We start from the raw sequence: 17,292 nt of genomic DNA on the forward strand, positions 1-17,292 counted from the left end.
ACAAAAAATCCAAAATTTACAGAAAATTTGGGAAAAAGTGTAATTTTCTAAATTTTAATTCCTATGCATTAAAAGCAGATAGTGATACCTCATTAGATAGTTTTTACTTAAGATTCCCTGTAAGTCTAGTTTATGCTGGCATCATTTTGAAAATTACATTTTTTTTTTTTTAGGACTTTAAAAGGCTTTTTCAAGGACCAAATCAGTTCTGAAGTCACTTTGAGGTCCTTACATAATAGAAACCACCCATAAATAACCCCATTTTAGAAACTACACCCCTTAAATTACTCAAAACTGTTTTTTTCAAACTATGTTAGCCCTTTAGGTGTTCCAAAAGAATTAAAAGGAAAATTAAAAATTTTCAGTTTTTGTGCAGATTTCAAATACGGCGCGGTTAGACATGACTTAAGGACTAGCGCCATACATGTACGGTAGGCTGATCGTGCAGGTGCTGCGCCTGCACGATCCGCTACAGGGGTCCAGCAGTCACTGATAGCTGGACCCCTGCTGTATACGCCGGCATTGCCGATGCATTAACCCTTACACAGAGTTGACCATGGCACATGCGGTATCCTGCTGGGTCCAGGGTGGCCATCGGGTCCTTAGGCATCGTGGCTGCCTTCTGTGAGAGCCTGTGAGATCCAGCCCCCTGGATCTCATAGGCAGGAAGCTGTAAGTGTATTACAGTGTTTAATACACTTACAGCTAATGCATTACAATACAGAAGTATTGTAAAGGGTATCAGACCCCCAGAAGTTGAAGTCCCAAAGTGGGACAATAATAAAAAGTAAAAAAACATTGTTTTCCATAATTAACAAAGTTTCAAGTAAAAAAAAAGCCCCTTTCCCAAAATAAAACACACAAAAATTGAATAAAAAATAGAAAAACAGATGTATTTGGTATTGCCGCATCCTTAAAGAGGTATTCCCATCTTGCTACTTCATCCTGACCTGCAGCCTGCTCTGCCATTCACTTCCTGGTTTCCTGCTGCTAAGGCTGGGCGGCTTAGGAAGGTTGAGTGAAGGCCTGCCACGCCTCCTTATGACATCACTCAGAGCTCAGTCCTTGCATGCTGGTTTATGTGGATTGTATGAGTCATCAGCAGCCTGCAGTGTCTGTGAGGCCCCCCCCGCTGGGGAATCGTCACTCAATTCCATAAATGTGGCCCCTTTGTTCAATCCACTCCATATTTGTCTTCCGGTCCTCTGATCCTTCTCCGACACGTCCTCACGCTCCTTTGTAGTTTCAGAAGTCTTCGGGCGGTCGCACATGCGCAGATCTATATTCTTTTGCGCCGCTCCTAAAATTGAGCCCCACATGCGCGGCTCTGCTTTAGACACGGACAAAAGAATAAACAGCGCATGCGCGGGCCGCCCGGAGCTGTGCTCGTTCGCGATAACATGAAGAGGCCGGGCACTGGATGGAGCTGTTACTGCTGCGCAAGCGTGGCCCATGGATGCGGCGGCCAAGAGGTGGCCGTATCCATGGGATACCAAACATATACAGTTGCAAGAAAGTATGTGAACCCTTTGGAATGATATGGATTTCTGCACAAATTGGTCATAAAATGTGATCTGATCTTCATCTAAGTCACAACAATAGACAATCACAGTCTGCTTAACCACCTCCGGACCGCCTAACGCACATGTGCGTTCCGGAGGTGGCAGGGCTGCGCACAGTCACGCATATACGCGTCATCTCGCGAGACGCGAGATGACGCGAGTATGCGCCCGCGTGTGCGCAGTTCGCGCCGGCATTTCTTTCAGGACCATTTCGTCAGCAACCTGCCAGCCAATGATCGTGGCTGGCAGGTTGCTGATTTTTAAAAAATCCAATCAAAGTGCCAGATAGCAGATCATATTTGTAAATATGATCTGTTATATGGCTGCCTGCTCCTCTGCTGGTTCTTTTCGTCGGTTGGATCCAGCAGAGGAGCAGGCTTCACAGTGAGTACACCAACACTACACTATAGCCCCTGATCACCCCCCTGAACCCCAATTAACCCTTTGATCACCTCTTTGATCACCCCCTGTCAATCACAAGTGAAAAGAAAAAAGTGATCAGTGCAAACTGTCACTTTTTTTTTTCACTGTTATTGACCGTTAGGTTTTAGGTATAGTTTAGGTCCCTTGGTTAGGTAGTTAGCGATCAGTTAGCGCCCAGCCCACCGCACCGCAGTCCGTTATTCGCTGATTAGCGTATCGCTAATCAGCATTTGTACTTTTATAGTATCTGAAAGTGATCAAAACTGATCACGGTCAGATCTATAATAGTACTAGTGTCACTTTAGCTCGCCCTCCACCCAAAACGCAGTGTTTGCCCGATCAGGCCTGATCGGTCGCCCACACATGCGTTCGCCCACACCCGCCCCACCGCAGTGACAAAAAAAAAATGTTTTTTTGATCACTGCACATTCACTTTACACGCACTGCGGCGATAAAAAAATCAGTTTTGATATTTTTTATCAACCGCAGCGGCCTCCGGTACTTCGCTAGCCTCCCCTTTGTAAGACAGGCTTGCTTTTTTTTTCTTGGGTAGTCTCAGGGAATACCCCTAAATTTAGTTGCCCACATGTCAAACAGGGGGTATTCTTCTGAAGAGGCCTACAGGCTTCTGACCCAGTCGGATGAGGAGTGGGAACCCTCATCTGATGAATCCAGCGGGTCAGAATACGAACCTGTAGAAAGCAGTGGCTCTCTGACCCAAAGTTCGGACGAGGAGGCTGAGGTCCCTGATAGCACCAGGCGTACCCGGCCCCGTGTCGCTAGACCGCAGGTTGCGCAGGATCCGCTTCAAGAGCAGCAGAGTGGGGCTGGTGCTGTCGGATTACGTGGTGAGGCATACACCAGCAGCCCAGCCCTCCCTGGACCTAGTACCAGCACTGCCGTACAACCTGGTGAAGTAGCGAGCACCAGAAGGGCAGTTGAAGCTGGTACAGTGGCACGTGCAGTAGTGACCCCGTCGCAGCCACCGCAAAGACGTGCCCGTAGAGCCCCTAGAATCCCAGAGGTGCTGGCAAACCCTGATTGGCAGTCCCCAACTTCAGCCGCACCTGTAGTTTTCCCTTTCACTGCCCAGTCTGGAGTTCGAGTTGAGACGGCTCAGATCGGTTCGGCCCTGGGATTTTTTGAGCTGTTCTTGACTGCGGAGCTTTTAGACATAGTTGTGGCCGAAACAAACAGGTATGCCACACAATTTATCACCGCTAACCCGGGAAGCTTTTATGCCCAGCCTTTCCGGTGGAAACCAGTCCAAGTTTCCGAACTTAAAACTTTTCTGGGCCTCCTCCTCAACATGGGCCTGACAAAAAAACATGAATTGCGGTCATATTGGTCCACGAACCCGATTCATCACATGCCCATGTTCTCTGCTGCCATGTCCAGGGCACGTTTTGAGGCCATCCTGCGGTTCCTGCACTTTAGTGACAACACCGCCTCCCGTCCCAGGGGCCACCCTGCTTTTGACCGGCTCCACAAAATTCGGCCCCTCATAGACCATTTCAACCAGAAATTTGCAGATATTTATACCCCAGAGCAAAACATCTGCATAGACGAGTCCCTGATACATTTTACCGGGCGCCTTGGCTTCAAGCAATACATCCCAAGCAAGCGCGCCCGGTATGGGGTCAAATTGTATAAGCTCTGTGAAAGGGCCACAGGCTATACCCACAAATTTCGGGTCTATGAGGGAAAAGATCAGACCCTGGAGCCGGTCGGTTGCCCTGACTACCTGGGGAGCAGTGGGAAGACAGTTTGGGACTTGGTGTCACCCTTATTCGGCAAGGGGTACCATCTTTATGTGGACAATTTTTACACAAGTGTGGCCCTCTTTAGGCATTTGTTTCTAGAACGGATTGGCGCCTGTGGTACCGCGCGAACTAGTCGCGCGGGCTTCCCCCAACGGCTCGTTACCACCCGTCTTGCAAGGGGGCAGAGGGCCGCACTGTGTAACGAAGAACTGCTCGCGGTGAAATGGAGAGACAAGCGTGACGTTTACATGCTCTCCTCCATTCACGCAGACACGACAATACAAATTGAGCGAGCAACCCGTGTCATTGAAAAGCCCCTCTCAGTCCACGACTATAACCTCCACATGGGAGGGGTCGACTTCAATGACCAGATGTTGTCTTCGTATTTAGTTTCCCGACGCACCAGACGCTGGTATAAGAAGGTGTCTGTATATTTAATTCAATTGGCTCTGTACAATAGTTTTGTTCTCTACAGTAAGGCTGGGAGAACTGGATCCTTCCTCAAATTTCAGGAAGAGATCATTGAGAACCTCCTGTATCCAGGAGGTTCCGTGGCCCCAACCACCAGTGTAGTTAGCCGTCTACACGAGCGACATTTCCCCAATGTCGTTCCTGGTACCTCAACCCAACCGTCACCCCGAAAAAGATGTCGTGTCTGTAGCAGGAGTGGAATAAGGCGTGACACCCGCTATTTCTGTCCTGACTGTCCGGACCACCCTGCCCTATGCTTTGGAGAGTGTTTCCGGAAGTACCACTCACAGGTACACTATTAGCATAGGGATCATCTCACCAGGACAGGCACACAGGGCTATTAGGGCCCATTCACTCACTGCTGCTGCAAACGTCTCCTTTCACATGGGACAAAGTGCATAACGCACTTCGCCACATCTTTGGGCGATTTGCGCTTTGCACATTGACCCATGGGGAAGGAGAGGTTTGTTCTATAAAGGTAAAAAAAAAAAAAAAAAAACAGGTAAGCAAACAGGTTAATGTTTAGTTCCAAAAGTTAAAGTTACATGTTCTGTTCCAAAGTTAATAAAATTATTGCGTTGTGGCCTGTTTTTTTCTTTTTTTTTTTTTTTGTCTTTTTACCTTCCAGGTGGACCAACCGATCTACTAGCTGCAGCACCGATGTGCATTCTGACAGAAGCATTGCGCTGCTGTCAGATTACACGCAAGTCGGTGTATGCGGCGCTGCAAGACGGGATTTTCTCCTCTGCAGTGACAGATACGTTTGCCGAGGCATACGAGCTGAGGAGGAGGCGGCGTTCCTATGCTTTGGCAAGCACTTTGTATGTATATATATATATATAAAAAAAAAAATCCCGGCAATGATTTATTCATCCACATCGATTGATGCGAATGGAGAAATCTGGTTTGCCAGGGCATACGAGCTAAGTGGGTATGGATGTAGGGCGGAGCTCCTATGTCCTGGCAGACGCCTTTCCCCCTCCATTTTTTTTTTTTTGGCAGAGATTTTTTCATCCACATTGATCGATGCGAATGAAGAAATCTGTGCCGTTCATTTTTTTCTTTCAGCCCAGAGGCTGAACGGAAAAAAAAATCTCATTACCTGTATGCTCAATATAAGGAGAATAGCAGAAACTCCTAATGCTGGCCATACATGTAATGATTGCGGAGACCCTCAAATGCCAGGGCAGTACAAACACCCCACAACTGACCCCATTTTGGAAAGAAGACACCCCAAGGTATTTGCTGAGGGGCATATTGAGTCCATGAAAGATTGAAATTTTTGTCCTAAGTTAGCGGAAAGTGAGACTTTGTGAGAAAAAACAAAAAAAAAATCAATTTCCGCTAACTTATGCGAAAAAAAAAAAAATTTCTTTGAACTTGCCAGGCCCCTCATTGGATACCTTGGGGTGTCTTCTTTCCAAAGTGGGGTCACATGTGGGGTATTTATACTGCCCTGGCTTTTTAGGGGCCCTAAAGCGTGAGAAGAAGTCTGGGATCCAAATGTCTAAAAATGCCCTCCTAAAAGGAATTTGGGCCCCTTTGCGCATCTAGGCTGCAAAAAAGTGTGACAAATCTGGTATCGCCGTACTCAGGAGAAGTTGGGGAATGTGTTTTGGGGTGTCATTTTACATATACCCATGCTGGGTGAGATAAATATCTTGGTCAAATGCCAACTTTGTATAAAAAAATGGGAAAAGTTGTTGTTTGCCAAGATATTTCTCTCACCCAGCATGGGTATATGTAAAATGACACCCCAAAACACATTCCCCAACTTCTCCTGAGTACGGCGATACCAGATGTGTCACACTTTTTTGATGCCAAGGTGGGCAAAGGGGCGCATATTCCAAAGTGCACCTTTCGGATTTCACCGGTCATTTTTTACAGATTTTGATTGCAAAGTACTTCTCACACATATGTGCCCCTAAATTGCCAGGGCAGTATAACTACGCCACAAGTGACCCCATTTTGGAAAGAAGACACCCCAAGGTATTCCGTGAGGGGCATGGCGAGTTCCTAGAATTTTTTATTTTTTGTCGCAAGTTAGTGGAATATGAGACTTTGTAAGGAAAAAAGAGAAAAAAAAAAAAAATCATCATTTTCTGCTAACTTGTGACAAAAAATAAAAAATTCTAGGAACTCGCAGTGCCCCTCACGGAATACCTTAGGGTGTCTTCTTTCCAAAATGGGGTCACTTGTGGCGTAGTTATACTGCCCTGGCAATTTAGGGGCCCAAATGTGTGAGAAGTACCTTGCAATCAAAATGTGTAAAAAATGCCCTGCAAAATCCGAAAGGTGCACTTTGGAATATGTGCCCCTTTGCCCACCTTGGCAGCAAAAAAGTGTCACACATCTGGTATTGTCGTACTCAGGAGAAGTTGGGGAATGTGTTTTGGGGTGTCATTTTACATATACCCATGCTGGGTGAGAAAAATATCTTGGTCAAATGCCAACTTTGTCTAAAAAAAATGGGAAAAGTTGTCGTTTGCCAAGATATTTCTCTCACCCAGCATGGGTATATGTAAAATGACACCCCAAAACACATTCCCCAACTTCTCCTGAGTACGGCGATACCACATGTGTGACACTTTTTTGCTGCCAAGGTGGGCAAAGGGGCGCATATTCCAAAGTGCACCTTTCGGATTTCACCGGTCATTTCTTACACATTTTGATTGCAAAGTTCTTCTCACACATTTGGGCCCCTAAATTGCCAGGGCAGTATAACTACGCCACAAGTGACCCCATTTTGGAAAGAAGACACCCCAAGGTATTCTGTGAGGGGCATGGTGAGTTCCTAGAATTTTTTATTTTTTGTCGCAAGTTAGTGGAATATGAGACTTTGTAAGAAAAAAAAAAAAAAAAAAAAATCATCATAATTTTCCGCTAACTTGTGACAAAAAATGAAAAGTTCTATGAACTCACTATGCCCATCAGCGAATACCTTAGGGTGTCTACTTTCCGAAATGGGGTCATTTGTGGGGTAGTTATACTGTTTGGGCATTGTAGAATCTCAGGAAACATGACAGGTGCTCAGAAAATCAGAGCCGTTTCAAAAAGCGGAAATTCACATTTTTGTACCATAGTTTGTAAATGCTATAACTTTTACCCAAACCATTTTTTTTTTTTTGCCCAAACATTTTTTTTTTATCAAAGACATGTAGAACTATAAATTTAGCGAAAAATTTATATATGGATGTCGTTTTTTTTGCAAAATTTCACAGCTGAAAGTGAAAAATGTCATTTTTTTGCAAAAAAATCGTTACATTTTGATTAATAACAAAAAAAGTAAAAATGTCAGCAGCAATAAAATACCACCAAATGAAAGCTCCATTAGTGAGAAGAAAAGGAGGTAAAATTCATTTGGGTGGTAAGTTGCATGACCGAGCGATAAACGGTGAAAGGAGTGTAGTGCCGAAGTGTAAAAAGTGGCCTGGTCATGAAGGGGGTTTCACCTAGCGGGGCTGAAGTGGTTAAACTAATAACACACACATAATTAAATGTTACCATGTTTTTATTGAACACACCATGTAAATATTCACAGTGCAGGTGGAAAAAGTATGTGAACCTTTAGATTTAATAACTGGTTGAACCTCCTTTGGCAGTAATAACTTCAACCAAAGGTTTCCTGTAATTGCAGATCAGACGTGCACAACGGTCAGGAGTAATTCTTGACCATTCCTCTTTACAGAACTGTTTCAGTTCAGCAATATTCTTGAGATGTCTGGTGTGAATCGCTTTCTTGAGGTCATGCCACAGCATCTCAATTGGGTTGAGGTCAGGACTCTGACTCGGCCACTCCAGAAGGTGTATTTTCTTCTGTTTAAGGCATTCTGTTGTTGATTTACTTCTATGCTTTGGGTCGTTGTCCTGTTGCAACATCCATCTTCTGTTGAGCTTCAGCTGGTTCACATACTTTTTCTTGCAACTATACAATGAGGTAGGAGGCAACAAATTTTAGGGGACCGCTGGGAAAATTTTAAAAAGATATATTTACAAAAATGCTCAGTGGGACATATTTATTAAATTAAACTATGATCACTGAGATGGGAATACCCCTTTAACGACCGGCTCTATAAAAATATCACATGACCTAACCCCTCAGGTGAACACGGTGCTAAAAAAAACTTTGTTTTGTTACCTTACATAACTAAATATGCAACACCAAGCGACCAAAAAGAGGTATGCCCAAAATAGTGCCAATCTAACCGTCTCCTCATCCCGCAAAAAATGAGCCCCTACAATCGGCCCAAAAATAAAAAACCTATGGCTTTTAGACCATGGAGACACAAAAAAAAATCATAAAAAAGACATATTAGGTATCGCCGCGTCCGTACCAACCTGCTTTATAAAAATACCAAATGACCTAACCCCAAGCATGAAGTTGACATATGGGAAATGTAAAGTAAGAACTATTTTAAGAGGTATCACTTTCTGTTTTAAAAGCGGAGAAATTGAAATTTAGAAAATTGAGAATTTTTCAAAAAATACATTTGGTATTTTTTTTTTGAAATGAAATATTTTGACTCAAACATACCACTGTCATGAAGTACAATATGTGACTAGAAAACAATCTCAGAATAGCTTGGATAAGTAAAAGCGTTTTAAAGTTATCACCACATAAAGTGACACATGTCAGATTTGCAAAAAATGGCCTTGTCCTTCAGGTGAAAAATGGCATGGTCCTGAAGGGGTTAATCCAATTTTTCCTATAACACAGCAAGGGTTAACAGCAAAACGAACATCAATATTTATTACCCTGAGTCTGCAGTTTACAGAAACACCCTATTTATGTTATGTAAACAGCTGTATGGGCACACTGCAAGGTTCAGAAGGAAAGGAGCAACATATGGTTTTTGGAGAGCAGATTTTGCTGGAATGGCTTTTGGGTGTTGTATCATGTTTGAAGTCACACTAAGGCACCCCTATATTAGAAACCCTGCGAAAGTGACTCCATTTTGGAAACTACACCCCTCAAATAACTCATTGAGGGGTTTACTGACCACTTTTACCTCAGAGGCGTTTCATAATATTTAAAAACATATGGCTGTTACAAAAAATGTATATTTTTTTGAAGAAAAAGTCACCAAAAAGCCCAAAGGAAAGGAGCGGCATCTGCATTTTCTAACTGAATTTGCTGAAATAGATTTTAAGGGCCATTACTTTATTTTTTTGTTGACTGTGTGGGGGCTAATTTTTTGCTGTAGTTTTTTTATGGTTCCATTTTTCAGTACATATGACTTTTTATTTAATTTTTATGAGGTGAAGTTGGCTAATATAGCAATTCTGCTACTGTTATTAATTTTTTTTATGGGGTTTCTCTATGTGGTATATTGTATTTTGTGGATCGATACGATTCTGAAGATACCAAATTTATATTGTTTTATTCATGTTCTATTATTTTTATATCATAAAATCACTTTTTATTAAACATTTCTTTTTTCTATCACCGAATTGAAGATCCATAACCAGGGCCGTCTTTAATATTGATTGGACCCTGGGCAAAAATTTACTTGGGCCCCCTGGATCCTGCCTACCCACACCTTAGCAGGCAATCACGCCCTCCACCACAACACACACACAAAACATCCACATATCTGGTAGAGTACAGTGAATGACTGTAAATACTTTCAGTTCTGAAGACTCCAGCGGCTCAGGATCAGAGCTCTGGACAGCTGGGCTCAGGCTGGAAGTGGGCACTACTCTGCAGGAAGGAGACCAGGGCTCGGCTCACCCTAGCATTACAGTGCACCCCACAGTATGCAGTATAGCCGCCTGCAGTATAGCACCCCACACTATACAGTACCCCACAGTATATAGTAGAGCAATATAGCAGCCCACAGTATACAGCACCCCACAGTATACAACACCTCACAGTATAGCACCTCACTGTATACAGCACCCCAAACTATACACGATACAGCCCCCTACACTATACAGGCCCCCCCGCAGTATACAGGCCCCCCCACAGTATACAGCCCCCCACATAGTATACAGGCTCCCCACAGTATACACCCCCCCCCCCCCACAGTATACAGGCCCCCACACAGTATACAGCACCCCACTATACAGTAGTTTACAGTATATTAACATAACAGCCTCTGTCACCTTTTTCTGATGTCATCTTCACACAAAAAAGCTCCACAGTTAACTTCTGCAACACTTCTGTTAGGACCTGTGATGACCTCATAGCCATGTGACCAGTAATATTGCTAGGTTACTGGTCACATGGTGATGATGTCATCTAAGGTCCTAGATCACAGCTCTAACACAGTACGATGCCTGGACTCAGTGCCGGCAGGCATGGCAGCACCCCCTGTGTAGCTGACAGCCTGACACCCGAGGCAGTGGCTAGCAGGGCTCAAGAGGCAGCTGCCTTCAGCCCCCCAGGAGCAACTGGGCCTTGGTAAAGACGGCCCTGTCCATAACTTTTAGATTTTTCCATCAATATAGCTCTAAGTGAGACCTTTTTTTTTTTTTTTTTGCAGGACGGTCTGTAATTTTCATTGGTACAATTTTGGGGTCTATATGGCTTTTTGAGCGCTTTTTATTAAATTTTTTAGGATGCGAAGCGTGCAAAAATTGCATTTTTGTCAGTGTTTTTTATTTAATTTTTTTATGGGGTTCTCCACGTGGTATATTTGATTTATTCTGTGGGTTGATACGGTTATGGTGACACCAAATTTGTATAGTTTTTTTCATGTTCTACCACTTTTATATCCTAAAATAACTTTTTTTTTTTTTTTCATCAACATAGTTGTAAGAGGGCTTATTTTTAGCGGGATGGTCTTTAGTTTTTATTGATATCATTTTTGGGATGCATATGACTTTGGGAGGTGATGCAAAAAAAAAAATTTTAATTTTTTTCACAGCGTTCACGCTGGATTGGTATCATGATCATTTTATAGGCAATAACAATTGTGTAGTTTTATTTTATTTTTTTAATCTTTGGAGATATTATCAGTGATTGATATTTTCTGCATAAGTGTGTATACAGAGATAGCTGTCAGTCACTGATAGTTGTACATGGGGGAGATGTTATCAGTGATGGCATTCTCTGTTTGAGTGTATATACATAGATAGCTATCGGTCCGTAATAGTTGTACAAAGGGTAGATGTTATCATTGATTCATATTCTCTGTGTAAGGATGTATACAGAAAGTCAGTCACTAATATGTGTACGTGGGGGAGTTGTTATGAGTGACTGATAGCATTTTCTGTGAAAGTGTGTATTCATAGATGGCTGTCAGTCACTAATAGTTGTACACGGTGGAGGTGTTATCAGTGATTGGTATTTTCAGTATAAGTGTCTATACATAGATAGCTGCCTGTCACTGATAGTTGTACATGGATGATGTGTTATCAGTAATAGCATTCTCTGTGTAATTGTATATACATAGATAGCTATCAGTCAGTAATAGTTGTACACAGGGAAGGTGTTATCATTAATTGATAACATTCTCTGTGTAAGTGTGTATACAGAGATAGCTGTCAGTCAGTAATAGTTGTACACAGGGGAGATGTTATGCGTGATTAATAGCATTCTCTGTGTAAGTGTGTATTCATAGATAGCTGTCAGTCACTTTTAGTTGTACTTGAGGGAGGTGATTAATAGCATTCTGTGTGTATACAGAATACTGTCTGTTACAGTAGTTGTACACGGGGGAGGAGTTATCAGTGATTGCTAGCATTCTCTGAATAAGTGCGTATACAGAGATAGCATCAGTTACTGATAGTTTAAAACTAATCAACATATTAGGTCCACGCTATACTTTTAAATAGAAGCTCGCACAAAACTACTGATTCCTCAGGTGGCTCCTCCGCTTAATCTTCTCTCGAGTTCACAACCTTTTCAAACCTTTTCAATCTCTATATCGTCACCAAGCTTATTAATTTCCTCCACAGTGCACAGATCGACCAACGATATCCTTTTATCATGTACCCAAAAGTCTATCTTTCTAAGGCCTCATTTTCACGGTCCGCAAAACGGGGTTCTGTTTGTCCGTGATCCGTGACCGTTTTTTCGTCGTGGGTCTTACTTGATTTTTGGAGGATCCACGGACATGAAAAAGAAGTTTGGTGTCCGCCTAGCCGTTCGGAGCCAAACGGATCCGTCCTGAATTACAATGCAAGTCAATGGGGACGGATCTGTTTGTCGTTGACACAATATGGTGCAATTGCAAACGGATCTGTCCCCATTGACTTTCAATGTAAAGTCAGGAGTCCCTTTTATACCATCGGATCGGCGTTTTCTCCAATTCGATGGTATATTTTAACTTGAAGCGTCCCCATCACCATGGGAACGCCTCTATGTTAGAATATACCAACGGATTTGAGTTACATCATGAAAACTCATATCCGACAGTATATTCTAACACAGAGGCGTTCCATGGTTCCATGGTTCCATGGTGCCGCACCTGAAGGGGTTAATTGTGCGTATCATATCCCCCTGTAAGAGATCAGGGGCTGCCAGGCAGCAGGGGGCAGACCCCCCTCCCTCCCCAGTTTGAATATCATTGGTGGCCAGTGTGCGCCCCCCCCCCCTCCCTCCCTCTATTGTATTATCATTAGTGGCACAGTGTGCAGCCCCCCCCCCCTTCCTCCTTCTATTGTATTTAACTCATTGGTGGCACAGTGTGCGCCCCCCCCCCTCCCTATCTCTATTGCATTTAACTCATTGGTGGCACAGTGTGCGGGCCCCCCCCTCCCTCCCTCTATTGTATTTAAGTCATTGGTGGCACAGTGTGCGCCCCCCTCCCTCCCTCTATTGTATTTATATCATTGGTGGCACAGTGTGCGGCCCCCTCTCCCTCCCTCTATTGTATTTATATCATTGGTGGCTCAGTGCGCTGGGGCTCTGATCGGTAACCATGGCAACCAGTACGCTATGACCTGTGGCCGGTCACAGACAGCGCAGCAGCCAGCAGGTAAGTATGATGCTTCTCCGCTGCCACCAATGATCGGGGGGAGGCCGCACACTGTGCCACCAATGAGTTAAATACAATAGAGGGAGAGGGGGGGGGGCGCACACTGTCCCACCAATGAGTTAAATACAATAGAGGGAGGGGGGGCCGCACACTGTGCCACCAATGAGTTAAATACAGTAGAGGGATGGAGGGGGGGCCGGGGGGCGCACTGGCCACCAGTGATATAAATACAATAGAGGTAGGGAGGGGGGGCCGCACTGGCCACCAATGAAATTGAAACTGGGGAGGGAGGGGGGTCTGCTGCCTGGCAGTCCCGGATCTCTTACAGGGGGCTATGATACGCACAATTAACCCCTTCAGGTGCGGCACCTGAGGGGTTAATTGTACGGATCACAGCCCCCTGTAAGAGATCGGGTGCTGCCAGGCAGCAGGGGGCAGTCATGTACACAGTTCATAGTATATTCTAACTAGAAGCGTCCCCATCACTATGGGAACGCCTCTATGTTAGAATATACTGTCGGATCTGAGTTGTCACAAAGTGAAAACTCAGCTCTGAAAAAGCTTTTATGCAGACGGATCTTCGGATCCGTCTGTATGAAAGTAACCTATGGCCACGGATCACGGACATGGATGCCAATCTTGTGTGCATCCGTGTTTTTTCACAGACCCATTGACTTGAATGGGTCTGTGAACCGTTGTCCGTCAAAAAAATAGGACAGGTCTTATTTTTTTGACGGACGGATCACGGATGCGGCTGCAAAACGGTGCATTTTCCGATTTTTCCACGGACCCATTGAAAGTCAATGGGTCAGCGAAAAAAGAACGGAAGACGGCACAACGGCCATGGATGCAAACAACGGTCGTGTGCATGAGGCCTAAATTGCATATACAATAAAATTGCAGCCCCTGATAGTTGTACATGGGGGAAGTGTTATCAGTGATTGATAGCATTCTATGTGTAAGTGTGTATACATTGATAGCTATCACTGTTACAGTAGTTGTACACGGGGGAGGAGTTATCAGTGATCGATCGCATCCTCTGAATAAGTGTGTATACAGAGATAGCTGTGAATCATTGATATTTCTACAATCGGAGGTGTTATTAATAGCAATTTGTGTGTAAGAGTGTTTACAGAGATAGCTGTCAGTCACTGATAGCTGTTCATGGGGAGGTGTTATCAGTGATTGATATCATTCTCTGTGTAAGTGTGTATACACAGATAGCTGTCAGTCACAGATAGTTGTACATGGGGGAGGTGTTATCACTGATTGACAGCAATCTCTGTGTAAGTGTGTATACATAGATAGCTGTCAGTCACTAATACAGTAGTTGTACACGATGGAGGAGTAATCAGTGATTGATAGCATTCTCTGAATAAGTGTGTATACTTATAGTTGTCAGTCATGGATATTTGTACATGTAGAGGTGTTATGAGTGATTGATAGCATTCTCTGTGTGTGTATACATAGATAACTGTTTATCACTGATAGTTGTACATGGAGGAGGTGTTATCAGTGATTGATATCATTCTCTGTGTTAGTGTATATACATAGCTGTCAGTCATTGATAGCTGTATACGGGGAAGGTGTTATCAGTGATTGATAGCATTCTCTGTGTAAGTGTGTATACATAGAGAGCTAACCCTGATGGTTATACACAGGGTGATTTTATCAGTGACTGACAGCTATATATACAGGTCCTTCTAAAAAATTAGCATATTGTGATAAAGTTCATTATTTTTATTAAACATTAGACTTTCATATATTTTAGATTCATTACACACAACTGAAGTAGTTCAAGCCTTTTATTGTTTTAATATTGATGATTTTGGCATACAGCTCATGAAAATCCAAAATTCCTATCTAAAAAAATTTGCATATCATGAAAAGGTTGTCTAAACGAGCTATTAACCTAATCATCTGAATCAACTAATTAACTCTAAACACCTGCAAAAGATTCCTGAGGCTTTTAAAAACTCCCAGCCTGGTTCATTACTCAAAACCGCAATCATGGGTAAGACTGCCGACCTGACTGCTGTCCAGAAGGCCATCATTGACACCCTCAAGCAAGAGGGTAAGACACAGAAAGAAATTTCTGAACGAATAGGCTGTTCCCATAGTGCTGTGTCAAGGCACCTCAGTGGGAAGTCTGTGGGAAGGAAAAAGTGTGGCAGAAAACGCTGCACAACGAGAAGAGGTGACCGGACCCTGAGGAAGATTGTGGAGAAGGACCGATTCCAGACCTTGGGGGACCTGCGGAAGCAGTGGACTGAGTCTGGAGTAGAAACATCCAGAGCCACTGTGTAAAAATTAGCATATTGTGATAAAGTTCATTATTTTTATTAAACATTAGACTTTCATATATTTTAGATTCATTACACACAACTGAAGTAGTTCAAGCCTTTTATTGTTTTAATATTGATGATTTTGGCATACAGCTCATGAAAATCCAAAATTCCTATCTAAAAAAATTTGCATATCATGAAAAGGTTGTCTAAACGAGCTATTAACCTAATCATCTGAATCAACTAATTAACTCTAAACACCTGCAAAAGATTCCTGAGGCTTTTAAAAACTCCCAGCCTGGTTCATTACTCAAAACCGCAATCATGGGTAAGACTGCCGACCTGACTGCTGTCCAGAAGGCCATTATTGACACCCTCAAGCAAGAGGGTAAGACACAGAAAGAAATTTCTGAACGAATAGGCTGTTCCCATAGTGCTGTGTCAAGGCACCTCAGTGGGAAGTATGTGGGAAGGAAAAAGTGTGGCAGAAAATGCTGCACAACGAGAAGAGGTAACCGGACCCTGAGGAAGATTGTGGAGAAGGACCGACTCCAGACCTTGGGGGACCTGCGGAAGCAGTGGACTGAGTCTGGAGTAGAAACATCCAGAGCCACCGTGTACAGGCGTGTGCAGGAAATGGGCTACAGGTGCCGCATTCCCCAGGTCAAGCCACTTTTGAACCAGAAACAGCGGCAGAAGCGCCTGACCTGGGCTACAGAGAAGCAGCACTGGCCTGTTGCATGTCATTCGGAAATCAAGGTGCCAGAGTCTGGAGGAAGACTGGGGAGAGGGAAATGCCAAAATGCCTGAAGTCCAGTGTCAAGTCCCCACAGTCAGTGATGGTCTGGGGTGCCATGTCAGCTGCTGGTGTTGGTCCACTGTGTTTTATCAAGGGCAGGGTCAATGCAGCTAGCTATCAGGAGATTTTGGAGCACTTCATGCTTCCATCTGCTGAAAAGCTTTATGGAGATGAAGATTTCATTTTTCAGCACGACCTGGCACCTGCTCACAGTGCCAAAACCACTGGTAAATGGTTTACTGACCATGGTATTACTGTGCTCAATTGGCCTGCCAACTCTCCTGACCTGAACCCCCTAGAGAATCTGTGGGATATTGGGAAGAGAAAGTTGAGAGACGCAAGACCCAACACTCTGGATGAGCTTAAGGCCGCTATGGAAGCATCCTGGGCCTCCATAACACCTCAGCAGTGCCACAGGCTGATTGCCTCCATGCCACGCCGCATTGAAGCACTCATTTCTGCAAAAGGATTCCCGACCAAGTATTGAGTGCATAAATGAACATAATTATTTGAAGGTTGACTTTTTGTATTAAAAACACTTATCTTTTATTGGTTGGATGAAATATGCTAATTTTTAGATAGGAAATTTGGGTTTTCATGAGCTGTATGCCAAAATCATCAATATTAAAACAATAAAAGGCTTGAACTACTTCAGTTGGTGTGTAATGAATCTAAAATATATGAAAGTCGAATGTTTATCAGTACATTACAGAAAATAATGAACTTTATCACAATATGCTAATTTTTTTTAGAAGGACCTGTACATACATACTTATGCCTCATGCACAAGACCATATCTGTTTTGCTGTCTGCAAACCGACAAAACACCTATACCAGCCGTGTTCACCCTGCTCTTTCCCTTTTCACATGTCCTGCACTGTTGCAGAAATGCTTATTCTTGTCCGCAATACGGATAAGAATAGAACATGTTTTATCTTTTTTTGCGGGGCCACAGAGTGGACATACGGATGCTGACAGCACATGGTGTGCTGTCTCATCATTTCCGGACCCATAGAAATGTATGGGACCTATAGAATATAATCCAATCCACAAAACTTGCAGTTC

At 43.6% G+C, this 17,292-nt stretch overlaps 1 protein-coding gene across 1 annotated transcript in view; it reads left to right on the forward strand.

Moving 5' to 3' along the window:
* RNF213 (ring finger protein 213) overlaps positions 1-17,292 on the forward strand; it is a 355,180-nt gene that overhangs the window by 267,010 nt on the left and 70,878 nt on the right.

Source organism: Bufo gargarizans, chromosome 2, assembly GCF_014858855.1.
Source record: "Bufo gargarizans isolate SCDJY-AF-19 chromosome 2, ASM1485885v1, whole genome shotgun sequence".
NCBI lineage: Eukaryota > Metazoa > Chordata > Amphibia > Anura > Bufonidae > Bufo > Bufo gargarizans.